An 18985-nucleotide genomic window follows, 5' to 3' on the forward strand; every position below is an offset into this window, starting at 1 on the left:
AACAAACAAACAGGGGATTTACATTTGAATCATTTAGCATATCCTCTCATCCAAGCAACTTAGTTGGTGCATTCTACTAAGGTATGTAAAACAACCACATATTACAGTCATTGGAAGTAAATAAAAAAAGCATTTTAAAAAGCTGCTATTAGAAAAATGAGTGCTATAAAGAAAAGATGAGCAGGGGGGGGAGGTCAGACATTTTCAGAAGATGGGGACAGTCTGATGGTTGTCATGGGGGAGCTTGTTCCACCATTGGGGTACCAGGACAGAGAAGAGCTTTGCCTGAGATGAGCGGGAGTTGGCCCCAAAATCAAAGGGGTGGAAATGCAAAGCAACCAGAGGTGGCAGAACGTAATGCTCAGCTCTGGGTATAGTGACTGAACCAGAGAATTTGAAGACAAGGATTAGACTATCCATGCAGAAAAAAGTACTAATGCATTATTGTTTAATATTATAGTATTCTAGGAAAGCTTTAATCAATTTTATTCCAGCCATTTCACATGACTACTACTAGGGTCATGAGAAAAAGATCAGAGTTCACAGTGATTCTAATAAACAGACTTGAGGAACTCAAGCATGCGACTGCGTTTTGCAACTTCTGTTTTTTTGAGACACACTGGAACTTTGACTCGGACTCTGTAATTTGTAAATCCAGGAATTTCCCCATTTCAGTTTAATGGATATGGAAATTAAACAAAGCTACAATGTGAGCTAAAAGCACATTGACTAAAACCACGGCAGAATCCTAGACACAACAGCTTGCATGCGTGTATTCAGATTCCCCCTTGGAATGCCTAAAAAGATACCACATACTTGATATAGGCTACATGATATGTGTTTTTTGATGCCAGTGTCTTATTTTCCCTTTCTTACCCCTGTCCTGTGGCTGCCCTGCTTTCACATGAATTGTCTGAAGGGACGACAATGAGCCACAAAGGAGAAACACTGTGTTTCCACCTTGGGACCATCAGAGTTCGCTGTTGGACAGCTTTCTGTAATTGAAACGCTCAATTGATATTCTAAACCAATGACTCACTCATCCCCAGGGCCCAGTTTTTCAGAACTTTCAGAATGATCCGGACTCTGTAATGCTCTTTTTTCAATCCAGGATCAGATCGAGCTGGCCTTTTTTTACCAGTTTTTCAGAAAATAATCAGATAGGATTATTCTGATCCAGATAACAGAATATCAAGAACACAGAATCTGGATTTAATGGTTTTAACAGGCCTACATCTTGCCATCTACTGGATAGGTTATGGTACAACTTCTACACTGTCATAGGAAAACATATATGAGTACACTACATGAATAAAAGGTCCCTAAGATAACAAATAAAAGAGCCTGCATATCACTTATTTGACACTTGTTAATATAACAACTGACCACATACCTAAACTGCAGTCAAATGAACATAATGAACATCTGGTTTTCAGGAGTAATAGGGCATTCATGTGCTTGTGGGAAACTGGGTAACGGGAGGTTGTACATCCGACATGATTGTGTGCAAGTGCTATTGAAGTCGGACCAATTTTTCAACCAATAAGATTTTAACTAGCTTGATAAGATAGCTAACGTTGCTAATAATAAAATAAGCTAGCTTAACATTGACCATATGGTCAAACTAGCTACAATATCCACATTGATAAGTGTAATTGTCAAAAAAGGTGAAAGGTCAGTGCCGAAAAATCACAACTTGGCAACTCGGGTAGTTTCCCGAGTTGTAATTACAATTTGGACGGTCTGATTTTAAACCTAACCTTAACTTAAAAAGTCTTAAGTCTTAAGGGGGTAGATCAGCTTTAATATTGCATATAGATTGTAGATAGCTGTCGGGGTATGCTAGCTATCCTGCTTCTCATGAGCCTGTGAAAGGTTCCACGAATTGTGTGAGGGGAAGGAATAGGCAGATTTCTCCATCCACTTCTCCGGTCGTTGTATTGGACAGTTCAATGGTAAGAAATGTCTCAGTCTCTGGAGCAAAATCGTTGTTCTATCCAGGAGCACTAGTACAGGACCTCAATAAGCTGCTCCCAAACATTTTAAACCTGCATCAGGAAATTGAGTCTATCATAGTTAATGTGGGATTATTATGAAGGGCAGCTCAGAACAGCTGACGATGGATTTTAAAGAACAAAATGGGACTGCTTGACACCAACAAACACCCCATAATATCTGGCCCTCTGACCTCCCTAAATCGTGGCATTGAACGTTTCAGCAGACCTTTAGCCCTGCATAACTGGCTACGAGACTAATGCAGCTCTGTGGGTGTACCATTTTTTGACAATTACCTTCTGGAAACAAAGCGAGTTTTATCATTTGGGTTCCTGGATCCTTTCATTGCATTATAAGGCTGCGTTGAGTCAATGATTTATCAATGACCCAAGCCCAACTCATTTAATCCCTACCATTGTGTCGCTGAGTTGTCATAATGCTTCAGCAAATGTACATTATCCCAGGGGCGTTGGAAGACACAATGTAAGTAACCTAATTTATGCCCCTCTAACTGCCCTGAATGCCTCTGCTGATCCTACAGCTATTGATGATTTAATCTATATTCCTGTTCCTATGAACCAGAGTTATACTGTTAGCACTGAGGCGGTGTGCCCTAATATGTCCACTGAGTGCAGGGTGAGCTGCACAAACATAAATAACATGAGCATGTCTACTTTTGCTAAACTTCACAGTAAAGCAATGAAAACAATCAAGCATTCCTGAAAAGTACTAAACATAGCCCACGTTAAACCTGTTGGGGCTAGGGGGCAGTATTTGCACGGCCAGATAAAAAATGTACCCCATTTAATCTGGTTACTACTCCTGCCCAGTAACTAGAATATGCATATAATTAGTGGATTTGGATAGAAAACACTCTAATTCAAACAGTTTCTAAAACTGTTTGAATGGTGTCTGTGAGTATAACAGAGCTCATATGGCAGGCAAAAACCTGAGAAGATTCCATGCAGGAAGTGGAAATCTGATTTGTGGAATCACCTTCAACACTTTGCCTATGAAACACACCGTGAGTTAGGATTCATTTAGCACTTCCTAAGGCTTCCACTAGATGTCAACAGTCTTTACAAAGTGGTTTGAGTCTTCTCTGGTAAAAACTGACCGAACGAGAGGCCTGGAAAGTTGGTCATGGAGGGAGGGCCATTACTGCTACGACGCGTGCGCCCGTGGATACCCTCTCGTTCCGAAACGTTTAGTAAGACAACGCAATCGTCCGCCTTGAATATTGTTGAAGCTCTGATTGAATAAGGCCCTAAAGATTAATGTTATACAACGTTTGACATGTTTGAACGAACGTAAATATATATTTTTGCACATTCGTGACGACAAGTCCCGCGCGCCTCGTACATTTTGAGTAGCCTTCGGAACGCGCTAACAAGAAGGAGCTATTGGGACATATATTATTAACTTTTTCGAACAAAACTAGATTTGTTGTGGACCTGGGATTCCTGGAAGTGCCTTCTGATGAAGATAATCAAAGGTAAGTGAATATTTACAATAGTATATTTGATTTTAGATGACTCCAAGATGGCGCTAACCTGTATCGCCTAGCCTATTTTTCTGAGCATAGCACCTCGTTTATTGCAAAGTGTTATTTCCCAGTAAAGTTATTTTTAAATCTGGCAATGCGGTTGCATTCACGAGATGTTAATCTATAATTCTTTGAATGACAATATTATATTTGACCAATGTTTTCGAATAGTAATTTTGTAAATTGTAGCGCTGATTCACCGGAAGCATTTGAGGGAAAACTTTTCTGAACGTCATGCGCCGATGTAAAATGCTGTTTTTATATATAAATATTAACTTCATTGAACAAAAAATGCATGTATTGTGTAACATGATGTCCTAGGAGTGTCATTTGATGAAGATTGTCAAAAGTTAGTGCTGCATTTAGCTGTGATTTGGGTATTTGTGATGCATGCTAGTTGCTTTGAAAATGGCAGTGTGATTATTTTTGGCAGGGTACTCTCCTAACATAATCTAATGTTTTGCTTTTGCTGTAAAGCCTTTTTGAAATCGGACAACGTGGTCCGATTCAGGAGAGGTGTATCTATAAAATGGTGTAAAATAGTCATATGTTTGAGAAATTGAAGTTATAGCATTTATGAGGTATTTGTATGTCGCGCGACGCGATTCCACTGGCTGTTGACTAGGGTGGGACGCAAATGTCCCAGGTTCCCAGACAGGTTAACATACGTAGCTTAACCTGTTAGGGCTAGGGGCAGTATTGACACGGCTGGAGAAAAAACGTACCCGATTTAATCTGGTTACTACTCCTGCCCAGTAACTAGAATATGCATATAATTATTGGCTTTGGATAGAAAACACTCCAAAGTTTCTAAAACTGTTTGAATGGTGTCTGTGAGTATAACAGAACTCAAATGGCAGGTCAAAACCTGAGAAGATTCTGTACAGGAAGTACCCTGTCTGACCATTTCTTGGCCTTCTTTGCCATCTCTATCCATTACAAAGGATCTCTGCTGTTACGTGACACTTCCTACGGCTGCCATAGGCTCTCAGAAGGCGGCAAAAAGCTGAATCGTGGCTTTGCAGGCTCTGGCTGAAAAAAAGTAGCGCGTTTGGGTAGTGGCTGGTTACAGTACTGTGAGACTCAGGCGCGTGCCCGCGTCGACCGAATGCTTTGTTTTCTTTCCTCTGTTTACCTAAACGGAGATTCCCGGTCGGAATATTATCGCTTTTTTACGAGAAAAATGGCATAAAAATGGATTTTAAACAGCGGTTGACATGCTTCGAAGTACGGTAATGGAATATTTAGAATTTTTTTGTCACGAATTGCGCCATGCTCGTGACCCTGATTTACCATTTAGGATAGTGTCTGGAACGCACGAACAAAACGCCGCTATTTGGATATAACGATGGATTATTTTGGACCAAACCAACATTTGTTATTGAAGTAGCAGTCCTGGGAGTGCATTCTGACGAAGACAACAAAGGTAATCAAACTTTTGTAATAGTAAATCTGACTTTGGTCAGGGCTAAACTTGGTGGGTGTCTAAATAGCTAGCCCTGTTATGCCGGGCTATCTACTGAGAATATTGCAAAATGTGCTTTCACCGAAAAGCTATTTTAAAATCGGACACCTCGATTGCACAAAGGAGTTCTGTATCTATAATTCTTAAAATAATTTATGCTTTTTGTGAACGTTTATCGTGAGTAATTTAGTAAATTGTTAGTAAATTCCCCGGAAGTATGCTAGTTCTGAACGTCACATGCTAATGTAAAAAGCTGGTTTTTGATATAAATATGAACTTGATTTAACAAAACATGCATGTATTGTATAACATAATGTCCTAGGTGTGTCATCTGATGAAGATCATCAAAGGTTAGTGCTGCATTTAGCTGTCTTCTGGGTTTTTGTGACATTATATGCTAGCTTGAAAAATGGGTGTCTGATTATTTCTGGCTGGGTAGTCTGCTGACATAATCTAATGTTTTGCTTTCGTTTTAAAGCCTTTTTGAAATCGGACATTCTGGTTAGATTAACGAGAGTCTTGTCTTTAAAATGCTGTAAAATAGTCATATGTTTGAGAAATTGAAGTAATAGCATTTCTAAGGTATTTGAAAATCGCGCCACGGGATTCAACTGGCTGTTGCGTAGGTGGGACGAATTCGTCCCGCCTAGCCCAGAGAGGTTAAGAAACAAGGTTCATGAAATCAATAATTTGCTACTAACAGATGACGTTCATATTCTGACAATCTCTGAAACTCACTTAGATAATACCTTTGATGATACAGTGGTAGCAATACATGGTTATAACATCTACAGAAAAGACAGAAATGCCAATGGGGGCGGTGTTTCAGTCTATATTCAGAACCACATTCCTGTAAAGCTTAGAGAGGATCTCATGTTAAATAATGTTGAAGTAATACGGCTTCAGGTTCATCTGCCTACTTAAAGCCCATTCGTGTGGGAAGCTGCTATAGACCACCAATTGCTCATGTTCAGTATCTGGATAACATGTGTGAAATGCTTGATAATGTACTTTGTTATATCAACAGAGAGGTATATTTTCTGGGTGATTTAAATATTGGCTGGAATTCTTCAAGCTGCCCACTCAAGAAAAAGCGTCAAACTGTAACCAGTGCCTCAGTCAACCTACCAGGGTTGTTACAAACAGCACATGAATGAAATCATTAACATCTTTACTAATGCTGCAGAAATTTGCTTTAAAGCAGTATCCAAATCCATCAGATATAGTTATCACAATATAGCCATATCTAGGAAAACCAACGTTCCAAAGGCTGGGCCTAATATAGTATATAAGCAGTGGGGATTTTAGCAGGTAAATCTTCAAAATTTAAAAGGCACTCGCACATCTGAGCTATCTTTTTTTCAGGTCCATGGTAACAGTTGAATAACATAGGAAAAAAGAAGAAACCTGTACACTGCTCTTGATAGTCTCACTGCTCTTTAATAAGCTTTACATATCGGCCTCAAGGCCTTCGTCAAAGCTATTGTGAGTTGTTTTTAATTAGCACTCTTTTGTAGACATAGCTCCACCCACTTCCATTCATCGAATGGGGTTGGAGTCGAGGGAAAATAAGTGTTACCAAATATATATATATATATATATATATATATATATCAGCTATGTTTTTTTTAACCTGTTATGGCTAGGGGGCAGTATTTTCACGGACGGATAAAAAACGTACCCGATTTAATCTGATTAGTACTCCTGCCCAGAAACTAGAATATGCATATAATTATTAGCTTTGGATAGAAAACACTCCAAAGTTTCTAAAACTGTTTGAATGGTGTCTGTGAGTTTAACCTCTCTGGGCTAGGCGGGACGAATTCGTCCCACCTACGTAACAGCCACTTGCAGCCTGTGGCGCGATTTTCAAAACATTAAAAAACCTATTACTTCAATTTCTCAAACATATGACTATTTTACAGCTATTTAAAGACAAGACTCTCGTTAATCTAACCACACTGTCCGATTTCAAAAAGGCTTTACAACGAAAGCAAAACATTAGATTATGTCAGCAGAGTACCAAGCCAGAAATAATCAGACACCCATTTTTCAAGCCAGCATATAATGTCACCAAAACCCAGAGACAGCTAAATGCAGCACTCACCTTTGATGATCTTCATCAGATGACAACCCTAGGACATTATGTTATACAATACATGCATGTTTTGTTCAATCAAGTTCATATTTATATCAAAAACCAGCTTTTTACATTAGCATGTGACGTTCAGAACTAGCATACCCCCCGCAAACTTCCGGGGAATTCGCTAACATTTTACTAAATTACTCACGATAAACGTTCACAAAAAGCATAACAATTATTTTAAGATTTATAGATACAGACCTCCTCTATGCACTCGATATGTCAGATTTTAAAATAGCTTTTTGGTGAAAGCACATTTTGCAATATTCTAAGTACATAGCCCAGGCATCACGGGCTCGCTATTTAGACACCCGGCAAGTTTAGCACTCACCATAATCATATTTACTATTATAAAAGTTTGATTACCTTTTGTTGTCTTCGTCAGAATGCACACCCAGGACTGCTACTTCAATAACAAATGTTGGTTTGGTCCAAAATAATCCATCGTTATATCCGAATAGCAGCGTTTTGTTCGTATGCGTCCAGACACTATCCGAAATAGTAAAGAAGTGTCGCGCGCATGGCGCAATTCGTGACAATAAAATTCTAAATATTCCATTACCGTACTTCGAAGCATGTCAACCGCTGTTTAAAATCAATTTTTACGCCATTTTTCTCGTAGAAAAGCGATAATATTCCGACAGGGAATCTCCTTTTCGGCAAACAGAGGAAAAAATCCCAAAGGCGGGGGCGGTCGGGTCACGCGCCTAAGCCCAGTGTCCCTTGATCGGCCACTTGAGAAAGGCGATAAGTGTCACGTTAGAGCAGAGATCCTTAGTAAATGATAGAGATGGAAAAGAAGTTCAAGAAATGGTCAGACAGGCCACTTCCTGTAAAGGAATCTCTCAGGTTTTGACCTGCCATTTGAGTTCTGTTATACTCACAGACACCATTCAAACAGTTTTAGAAAATGTAGGGTGTTTTCTATCCATATGTAATAAGTATATGCATATTCTAGTTACTGGGTAGGAGTGGTAACCAGATTAAATCGGGTATGTTTTTTATCCAGCCGTGTCAATACTGCCCCCTAGCCCTAACAGGATAACAGAACTCATTTGGCAGGCCAAAACCTGAGAAGATTCTGTACAGGAAGTACCCTGTCTGACCATTTCTTGGCCTTGTTGATTATCTCTATCAATTACAAAGGATCTCTGTTCTTACGTGACACTTTCTACGGCTCACATGGACTCTCAGAAGGCGGCAAAATGCTGAATCGTGGCTTTGCAGGCTCTGGCTGAAACAAAGTAGCGCGTTTGGATAGTGGCTGGTTACAGTACTGAGACTCAGGCTCGTGCCCGCGTCGACCGAAAGCTTTGTTTTCTTTCCTCTGTTTAGCTAAACGGAGATTCCCGGTCTGAATATTATCGCTTTTTTACGAGACAAATGGCATAAAAATGGATTTTAAACAGCGGTTGACATGCTTCGAAGTACGGTAATGGAATATTTAGAAATCTTTTGTCACGAATTGCGCCATGCTCGCGACCCTGATTTACCATTTCGGATAGTGTCTTGGAACAAAACGCCGCAATTTGGATATAATGATGGATTATTTTGGACCAAACCAACATTTGTTATTGAAGTAGCAGTCCTGGGAGTGCATTCTGACGAAGACAAAAAAAGGTAATGAAACTTTTGTAATAGTAAATCGGAGTTTGATCAGGGCTAAACTTGGTCGGTGTCTAAATGGCTAGCCGTGATGGCTGGGCTATCTACTGAGAATATTGCAAAATGTGCTTTCACCGAAAAGCAATTTTAAAATCGGACACCTCGATTGCACAAAGGAGTTCTGTATCTATAATTCTTAAAATAATTGATGCTTTTTGTGAACGTTTATCGTGAGTAATTTAGTAAATTCCCCGGAAGTTTGCGGGGGGTATGCTAGTTCTGAACGTCACATGCTAATGTAAAAAGCTGGTTTTTGATATAAATATGAACTTGATTTAACAAAACATGCATGTATTGTATAACATAATGTCCTAGGTGTGTCATCTGATGAAGATCATCAAAGGTTAGTGCTGCATTTAGCTGTCTTCTGGGTTTTTGTGACATTATATGCTAGCTTGAAAAATGGGTGTCTGATTATTTCTGGCTGGGTAGTCTGCTGACATAATCTAATGTTTTGCTTTCGCTGTAAAGCCTTTTTGAAATCGGACAGTGTGGTTAGATTAACGAGAGTCTTGTCTTTAAAATGCTGTAAAATAGTAATATGCTTGAAAAATTGAAGTTTTCGGATTTTAGAGGAATTTGTATTTCGCGCCACGCCCATCATTGGATATTGGAGCAGGTGTTCCGCTAGCGGAACGTCTAGATGTAAGAGGTTAAACAGAAAACAACTACCCACAAAACCCAGAAAGAAAAACCCCTACTTAAATATGATCTCTAATCAGAGGCAACAGAGGATCAGCTGCCTCCAATTAGAGATCAACCCAAACAATCCCAGCATAGAAATAGAAAAACTAGAACTTTAACATAGAAATAGAAAACATAGAACAACCCAAAAACACCCCCTGTCACGTCCTGACCTACTCTCCTATAGAAAATGACATCTTACTAGGATCAGGACATGACAATGGTGCTGAAAAGAAAGCTCGGTTGTTGGGACAGCTTTCTGTAGGCCCTAACAGTTTGTGGGCACCTTTTGTCACTGTTATAGTGCAATTAATGTATTGTTTAGTGTTGTGTAGTGGCTTTGCTGGCATGCATCTAAAACATTTTTTTTTTTTCCCACAAAGATTTACATGCTGAGAAAAAAGAAGAAACTCGCACACTGCTCTTGATAGTATCACTTCTCTTTAATAAGCTTTACATATGGGCCTCAAGGCCTTCCTCAGAGCTTTTGTGAGTTAAAAGAAAATAGCACCCTTATGTAGACATAGCTCCACCCACATCCGTTCCCTGCATCGAATGGGGTTGGAGTCTAGGGAAAATAAGTGTTACCAAATATAACAATGTGCATTTCATAAATATTCAAATAAAGTGTGTACATAAAACCTATTAAACACGTCTGTAAAACCACAATGAGGACATCGACCCACCAGGTAAGTTTTCATAAATCATTTGGTACAGCGCAATAAAAATGTCAAGTCCTCTTTTTAATTGCTCAGGGTGGAAGCTGTAATATAATATTTCTGTCCGTTTCTTTTCGATACAGATTTGTAAACAGGGTTCCATTTGATTTCTCAATCCACATGAACACGTTTAGTATCACATTCAATAGTGAATTTGAGATTGGGCTCAATGTCATTGGGTAATGCCATAAAGTCTGACAGCTCTTCTCTCGTTCCTCCCCATATGCAAAACATTTCGTCAATATATCGATACCACTTCAGGACTTTATTCATAGTTTTTCTTTTGTAATAGTATTTTTATTGGAATGTCACAATTTTCACCCATATTAAAGAGATACAAAGACAAAGCAAAAAACAGCACTCACTTACACATACCTAAACACACACACACACACACACACACACACACACACACACACACACACACACACACACACACACACACACACACACACACACGTCATGACGTTGGCCTCTTTTGGTACAGGGAGGACAGTTGACCCCTCCCTTTTGCACACAATCCACCCTGTGTGTAAAGGGTCGTAAAAACTCTAAAATTCCAGGAGAGTCTCTGGCCACATGGCCCATCGAGAGACACAGGAAATTCTTCCAACTCATAGAATTGGAGAGCCAAGCGACATTTTGTGTTCTGGAGAAGGTATGGAAGGATAAAGCTTTTGTAAGACATTGAGATGCTATGTACTGATGTAATGTGATAGAATTGTATTTCTGTAACCAAATCTAACTCAGTCATAGGCACGCCCCAGGGACACATACAGGACCAGGCGTCATTTGACCAGCCTGTTCGATGGGCACTATAAAACACTCCCTGATTTACATTTCTCCAGACCAAGCCTACACTCCGTTGGCACATAGGTTCTACCATCTAATTCCTCTACTGAAAGTGAACCATACCACGTGGTTAACTTTTAGACTATTGATACCGACAGAATAAGAACAAGTCTTTGATATTAATTATTAGTCTGCAGCTAAGTAAATTATATCATCGAACGCGAAGACCAACGAAACCACCATTCTATGACGACATTAATGAATGTCGCTCTGAAAGATCCATTCTAACCGAGAGACAGAGAGAGAGAACGCGGACAAAACTCCCCAACAGAACTACTCGCCAACAAGAATCAGAACGACACACTGAGCGTAAATATATATATTGATTGCAATTGTTCCCGAATGAGTGAGCCTTCAATTGTCAATTGTTAATGAACTCTGTGTAAACTTCTCAGCTGACCATTTATGACCCATTGTTCAACAGGCCGACCTGCCTGTTTAGCCAGTAGGGCACATTCCGATACCAATCCTTTGTGACGATAATGACTGTTTGTATGTTTTTCTGTTAATTACTTAGTGTAGTAAATAAATGATTTTAAGACAATTGATGTATGGATGATTTTAGTAAAGACTGGGTTCGTGCAGATACAACAATTTACGACGTTTTGGAATGAGACTGGACTAGAGGTAAATACACCAATTAAACTAGAAGATAATCTGCCTATACTATAATAGAATAGAATATTATAGTACATGAAAGTTATATTAGGAAAATTATAGCTTTGTAATCTGAATATTCTCCTTGGTGCCCCGATCTCCTAGTTAATTACAATTAAACGATTAATCAGTTTAATCGCGTGATAATAATTACAGGGAGCTAATTGATAAACATATCTTCCGTTTAATGGTACCCCCACAGACACGACATTTGGAGCCCCCGTGCGAGGAATCTAAAATAGAATTGGACTTTGCTGTGAAATTCTATATATCAATTGTGCAAACAGAATTGTACAAAACAGCCTGCTATGTAAACAAAGTGATTGTGCATTTTCCATTGAGAGAAGCTATTTAGAGTAGCTCCGGTCTTATGTCGATAGCAGTGAGGAATAAATTCCAGATTTAGTCCGTTAGTCCAAACGGTACTATTTCTGTCGGTCAATATTAACTTCTAGAGTAAGGTTAGAAATTAGAAGTTAACTGTCCGGTAAACCAAGCCGAATAATTTGCCTACCACACTAAAACAGTGTGGGCAGACCGTATGCGTATCGATATTTAAGTACCGTGTCGCTCCGGTCAGCATAAACGCTAGCAAAATATGCTGAATGGGGTTAAGGTGAGACGTCACTAGAAAACCCACCCTTTCCTATTTTGGTGCTTGGAAGGATACTCCTGAACCAAGTAGCAATAGCTTAGCATTACGGGTAAGCTAACAGAGAGGGAACATTTTACCCTCCACCGTAACACGTTTAAAATTTCTCCGCTAGCGCGACGGAAGTCCGACCTTTGTACTTCCATTTAATTTCAGCATTCTGCACCCTGGTGGGGAAGAATTGCCAGTACATCTCTAGGGGAAATTCAAACGTGGAGCACAGTAACATATCCAGACAATCACAATTGACTGGATATGGCGTCTCATTCAATTTAACTAACAAGTGAAATTGCCAGATTTACCTTTTCAAGTGGATCTTTCAAATAATATCCAAAATTGATTGGGCGTCTACAATGAGACATGATTAACTTTTTCCAAACTTAACTTAGATGAAGCAATGCTCTCAGGTAATTCAAAGTTAATTCCCAGATAGCCTATACAGGTTTGATATATCATAAATAGATTCATCAGTAAAATCTGCTTTAGCAAAGCACATTCACCAAACCCATTACTGACGCTCAGCCCCAGGTAGGAGCGTACCCTAGTGGTGAAGGGTCCCAACATTTGAACTACGGTTTACACTTAGGATAACCAATCAATGGAGATTGTATGGATTATCGTCTCATTCAATTTATTTAGTTAAATTGTCAAACATACCTTTCTAGGTTCTTCCAATTAAATGAGACAACTTAAACTTTGCATATTAACCCGGGATGAAGCAACCTCTCAGGTAATTCAAGTTTAATACCCAGATAGCCTACCCAGGTAGGACTAATCATTGGCATTGATTAATTCCATTTGCTTTTGCAAATTCATTCACGTCCAACTTCCACACTACTGTACAGTACTGATGGTTCATTAACGTCTATAAATAGATTAAAATCGTCTTTGCAGCTCCCCACATTCCAAAATTTTGGAAAATTAGGAAAAACATTTTTTCCTTTCAAATGTTCTAATAATGTGCAGGCTATCAGAGGGGGTGGTCCCCACTCGCCCGCTAATTAGTGAACCTCCACCCGTAAATGGATTGATCTCTGACCTCAGCAGCGATAACAACTCTAATTATGCCATTAGTGGAAAAGCAGACAACAATGTTTTCCAAAATCAACCATCGGGCGCAGGCCTCGTAAAGGTTCTCTCCAGTCTAGCTCTGATGTCTTGCCATCCGAGATTGCCATCTGTCCAATACCTCAGTGCACAGCTGAAGCACGAGCAGGTAACGGTAGACATAAAGGGACAGGTGGAGAGAACCGGGAAACCAATGACAAATGCAGAAAAGGGAAAAATTCTGCTAGCTATGGAACTGCGTTCGAAAACTGAACAATTAAATGTAATTGCAAAAACGTATGACGATGAACAAGCACAAGCTCTTCAACAAAATCGTTTTCTACAGGAACAAAATCATATGCTACAGGAACAACTCGATTTAGCCAAAACTAAATACGATGATGTCCACGCCAAACTAGATAAATCCGAAGAGTTATCTACAAACAGGAGCGCTCAACTTGACAACATGCATGCTGTTTTGTTGAATGTTACTCAAAATAACACGGTGCTCCTCAAAGCGCTGCAGACCAAAGACGATCAGTTAATGAACACAATGACAAAGTTGGATGATAAATCAGCAGAACTTATTGAAGTCGCTGACCAAATGAATGATGAGAGAACTCAGGTGATGAGGTTGGAAATATTGATTTCTAAGCAAGCAGAGGAAATCTCATCACTGAATCTCTCGCTCCGTACTCAAGACCTCTATCTGCAAACCATAGCAGATAAGTTTGAGACCGAAAGGAGCAGGTGTGACACTCACGTGTCCAAAATCAGTACTCTAAGCGCTCAAGTGGACTCTGCAATGCAGCAGAATTCCACCCTTAGGTACCATCTGGAGGAAATCCAGAATGGTCACGCTCTACAGCGACTTCCCATCCAAGCAACCGGAGCCCTGTACTCACAGGAGTGAAGACAATAGGTTTCAGACCTTGCCTCCCTCATGTGTCCCTCAGTCTTCTCCTCTTGGCCCTTCGGCACTGAGTAATATGGCGCCTCTTGGCCAACAACAACAAGGCTTGGCTTCTTCTCTTGGCCTTTCGGCCCCAATCTCTCCACAGGATGAAGCCAACCCTCTCCGCTCGCTTGGCGCGGAATACCTTGACAAACTCGTCAAGAATTTCCCCACCTTTGACCCCGTTCCAGGTCAGCCTAACGATACTGAGACGTTCCTAGCTGACATAGAGGACGCGTTGGGTGGCTACCCAAACGCTACGGGTTCTGACAGGGTTTACCTGCTGAAGCGAACGTCGAATAGACACGTGACGAGGTTCATTCGTCTACAACAGCAACACGTGCTAAATGACTATGCAAAACTTGCCACAGCTTTGAAATTAGAATTCAGTGGTTCTGCGACTCGCAAACACGATAGCTCACTGGCTAACACCGTCAAACAAGCTCGGAACGAACACCCACAAGCTTTCTATCATAGGCTTCGTTCAGCTTACTTTGGCCTACTCACAGAAACAGGAATGGAAGAGCTGTTACCATTCAAACAAATGTTTCTGTCGAACATGTATCCCACCTTCATTACCTACTTGGGCCCGGCAGCCCACGTTGGCTTGCCTATCTTACAACTCAGAGAGCTTGCAAGCACAACTTTTGAAGCATCAAAAGTTCACAACGCTAAGAGCCCTGACCACTCAGTTTTGAAGTTTAACCAGGAGCACTCACTCCAGTTAGAGGGTGCATTATCAGGTATTGGAGCGTCTAGAGATGACGCACAACAACAGTTTCTACCACGAAACCATGATTCCAATAACCTCCGCGGTCGAAATAACTGTAAAGTACGTAGCCATCAACATGGCTACCGCTACAATCGACCCGTTCGCTACGTTCCTGCACCCAACCCACAAAAAGTGTCAGAGCACAAGGGTAACAAAGGGTTGAAGGATGACCAAAACGTAGACCAATGTTCTCCAGAAGTCCCACTACGGGAAGAACTAAAGCGAGAACAATTTGAGAAAAGGGTAAAAGATAAGTCACAAGGACTAGACGGGGAATTACCGGACACCAGGTCCGCAGGAATTAACACCCATAGCATGGACGTTAAAGTTCAAATTTCTCCCGCTCTTATTCAAGACCCTATCCAGGGCCCGCTTGATCAAGAAACAAGCCCCCGGGCTCTGTCTATAGACTCTGATACAAAAGTTGCGAAGAAAAAGGTCAAACGCTTCGTTAAAGCCAAGCCCACTCAAAATCAGAAAAGTCAATCTGCTTCCATCTTGAACAGACATGGCACATCACGTCGTTGCGAACGACCACTCCACTTTGTGGGGAATATGTCCACTAACCACGAATCTAAACGGCCATACCTGGAAACAGTCCTGGAGGACTGCTTAGCTTGTCATGTGCTAATTGATTCGGGTGCGACAATATCACTCATCTCTCAAACATTGTTTGATGATCTCAAAAGGGCTTTGAAGCCAACTAAACGTTGGTTAAAAGTGGAACGATGCAACACTAAACTTCGAGGGGTCACTCAGACTACCTCGCCTCTCACATTGAGAGTCATGCTGAAACTACACTTCCAGGACGTATCGCTCGTTCACCCTGTATATGTTACCAGCCTCGAAACTGTAACCCTGCTACTTGGAGCAGACTTGATGGATCGGTTACTCCCATTGATGGATTGGAAAACCAACCAGGTATGGTCACAGGCCACAGTGCCTTCTCCACTGACCACACCGTCTCCCCCTAACGCTAGCTGCAACACAGTCCTTCACGAGGGGTATCTGTCGAAAGCACCCCTTGAGAAAAAGACGTTTAGAAACCTCTTGGTACAAAATCCGATCCACGGAGATAGTACGATATCTCGACACATTCCATCAGCCAACCTGATTGACCATTCTTTTCATGATTTCGAGCCAGCTGTCTCTGTGAATAAGCAACTTCCCTCCTTCTTGCAGTCATGTAATACGGTAGTTGAGATGAACTTTTCTTTCCCTTTGGACACTTCCGCAAGCACTGCGGCCGTCCCAGCAAGAAAAACTGATGCGCAGAGTATACTCTGCTTCCGATGATACACCTTCCGCTTTGTTGGGGACTGTCACCCCTTACAATGACACTAATGGCGTCAGTCCAGCAACTGACCCGATGACTCCCACTTGTGAAACACTTTGCGATATCACAGACCGATATCCTCGTCTCAGTTCACAGGTAATGAAGAGGTTGCCACACGCGGACGCGGTGGTGACTGACATGCCTCGACAGCCACTGAGCGTTTTGAAGCACAAACACCAGGAGATTTGGTTGAAAGGTTACAGCCACTCTCATAAAAACGCGGCCGCTGACAACTCGTACATAGGGTCCGACCTTTTCATTTGCGCATCGGACACCAACACCACCCGCTGGTGGGGGGGTCCCGAGGCACAAAGGGGGGAATAGTAGCCCAGACCCATGATGAGCCTCATCGAGGCCGGTGGGGGGGGTCGAGACTACGGACAACACCGTACGAGGCCGTCAGAGCATAAATCAAATCTAGTTGTAAACTCTCCTATGAGAACAGTGAGGAGCAGACAGGCCCCTAGACGGGGATTATCTTAGAAGACATCTAAGATAGTACTGAGGTGTACCACACTGGTCGTAAAGGAAGTCCAGTGGACTTGTCCACCTCCAAAACAAATGGCAACAATAATCATTCTTTGCCATGCGTAGGTTCAACTACAATACAACTAGTAAAATGCTCCAATCATGTGTTCCGGTAGATAATATTTCAGAATAAATCGGTAGGATAACTGGTCCCCTTGAGTACCAGTACCAATACCAGCTACAATCAGTAAGAAGGTTAGAGACTTAACAAATCAAATTACCATTGACAACAGCGACATAGGAGTCACTCAGAGTGCAACACGTGGAGGGGAATCTCCAGTGCACTCTTCCAATGGTTAACACACATGTCACTAATAAATAGGACCCTCCATTCAGGAGTAAAATTATTAGAAGTCATGAACCATGATCACACCACGTATGACTGGTCCAACACTTAAAGAGTACTTCCGTCGTGAGGTTAGCTCCTCCGTGGATAACATAGCTATGAAATAGACTTCATACCTATCGCCACTACAATAGTGGAAGACAGTGACGTGTAGAAAACTACTACAGACTCCCTTGACACCAATTCTGACTGACCTCCAGGCATTGACCTGAAAATTACCTGACTACGTCAGACTCATTCTGAACAAGTTGTAATCTGCCCGGATACTTGGTTTTCTTCCCTTGACATGCGCGCTTGTGTAAGCATAAACGCACATGCACAACGGAACATCCAATTAGGATTTATGCTAGGACCACTTAAGGGCCCAAGCAATATACCAGCCTTAGTAAAGTTGAACATTTACTTCTAGGCCTTTGACTCTACAGCACTCACCAGTTTTCTTCCCAGAAGTCCGTAGGTCATACCTGTAGACTGCCCAAAACTAGTGCATTACAGCTGTAGACTTATCATATAGTTATCAACTTAGGATAGCGCCTAAGCAACACACCAAGTAGGAAAACCCTAGATATGGCATTAGAGACAATGCCATGATAATCATTTTGCCAGAACATTGGACGTATATAGAATACAGTCCAATTAGATTATTTTTTTTGTGTGAACTATATTTTTTATATTTTTGTTTTATTTATGCTTTCATTCCTTTTCGGTTCAGTTCCTTTGACACTTAGGAAGTGATAGAGCCATAAACAAAGTCCCCATACAACCATCACTTAGTGCCACAACGCCGCTCATTGGGGAATGAATGTAATTATATATATTTCATGAGTGTGTGTGCGTTGTTAACATCTGCCTAAGTTACTGCCCAGATCTTCCAGTCTGGACGACGGGTCCGGAACGGCGACCCCAAATCCGGACACCCACAGCCTATCCTTGTGGCGGCATGCCCGCTGTCAGAGAGACTACCAAGGTAAACCAGCAGAGGGGGGGACCGCAACGGCGATCACCAACCAGGACATCCCCTGGCCCTTCCTGGGGTACTTTACAGCTTCCAGGGAACCTACCAAGGTACACCAATTGAGGAGACCGCAACGGCGATCACCAACCGGACATCAACTGCCCATCCTTGTGGTGGACGGCTCCGCTTTCAGAGAGCCTACCAAGTTCAACCACCAGAGAGGACTGCAACGATGATCTACCAATGGGACATCACGTGGTCATGATTTTATGTTGATTTGTAACTTGCAGGATAAACAAGATCCAAACCACCAGGGGGGGGTATGTCATGACATTGGCCTCTTTTGGTACAGGGAGGACAGTTGACCCCTCACTTTTGCACACAATCCACCCTGTGTGTAAAGGGTCGTAAAAACTATAAATTCCAGGAGAGTCTCTGGCCACATGGCCCATCGAGAGACACAGGAAATTCTTCCAACTCATAGAATTGGAGAGCCAAGCGACATTTTGTGTTCTGGAGAAGGTATGGAAGATTGGTGAAGAATCCAGCTACGAACTGATCCGCTTGGCACCATTTTGTGATACTCAGAAGAGACAATATAGCCATATTACCATAAAACTGTTTATATAATAGACTCAGTTTAAGACTTGCCTCATATGGGTGTATGG

Source organism: Salmo salar, chromosome ssa21, assembly GCF_905237065.1.
Source record: "Salmo salar chromosome ssa21, Ssal_v3.1, whole genome shotgun sequence".
Lineage (NCBI taxonomy): Eukaryota > Metazoa > Chordata > Actinopteri > Salmoniformes > Salmonidae > Salmo > Salmo salar.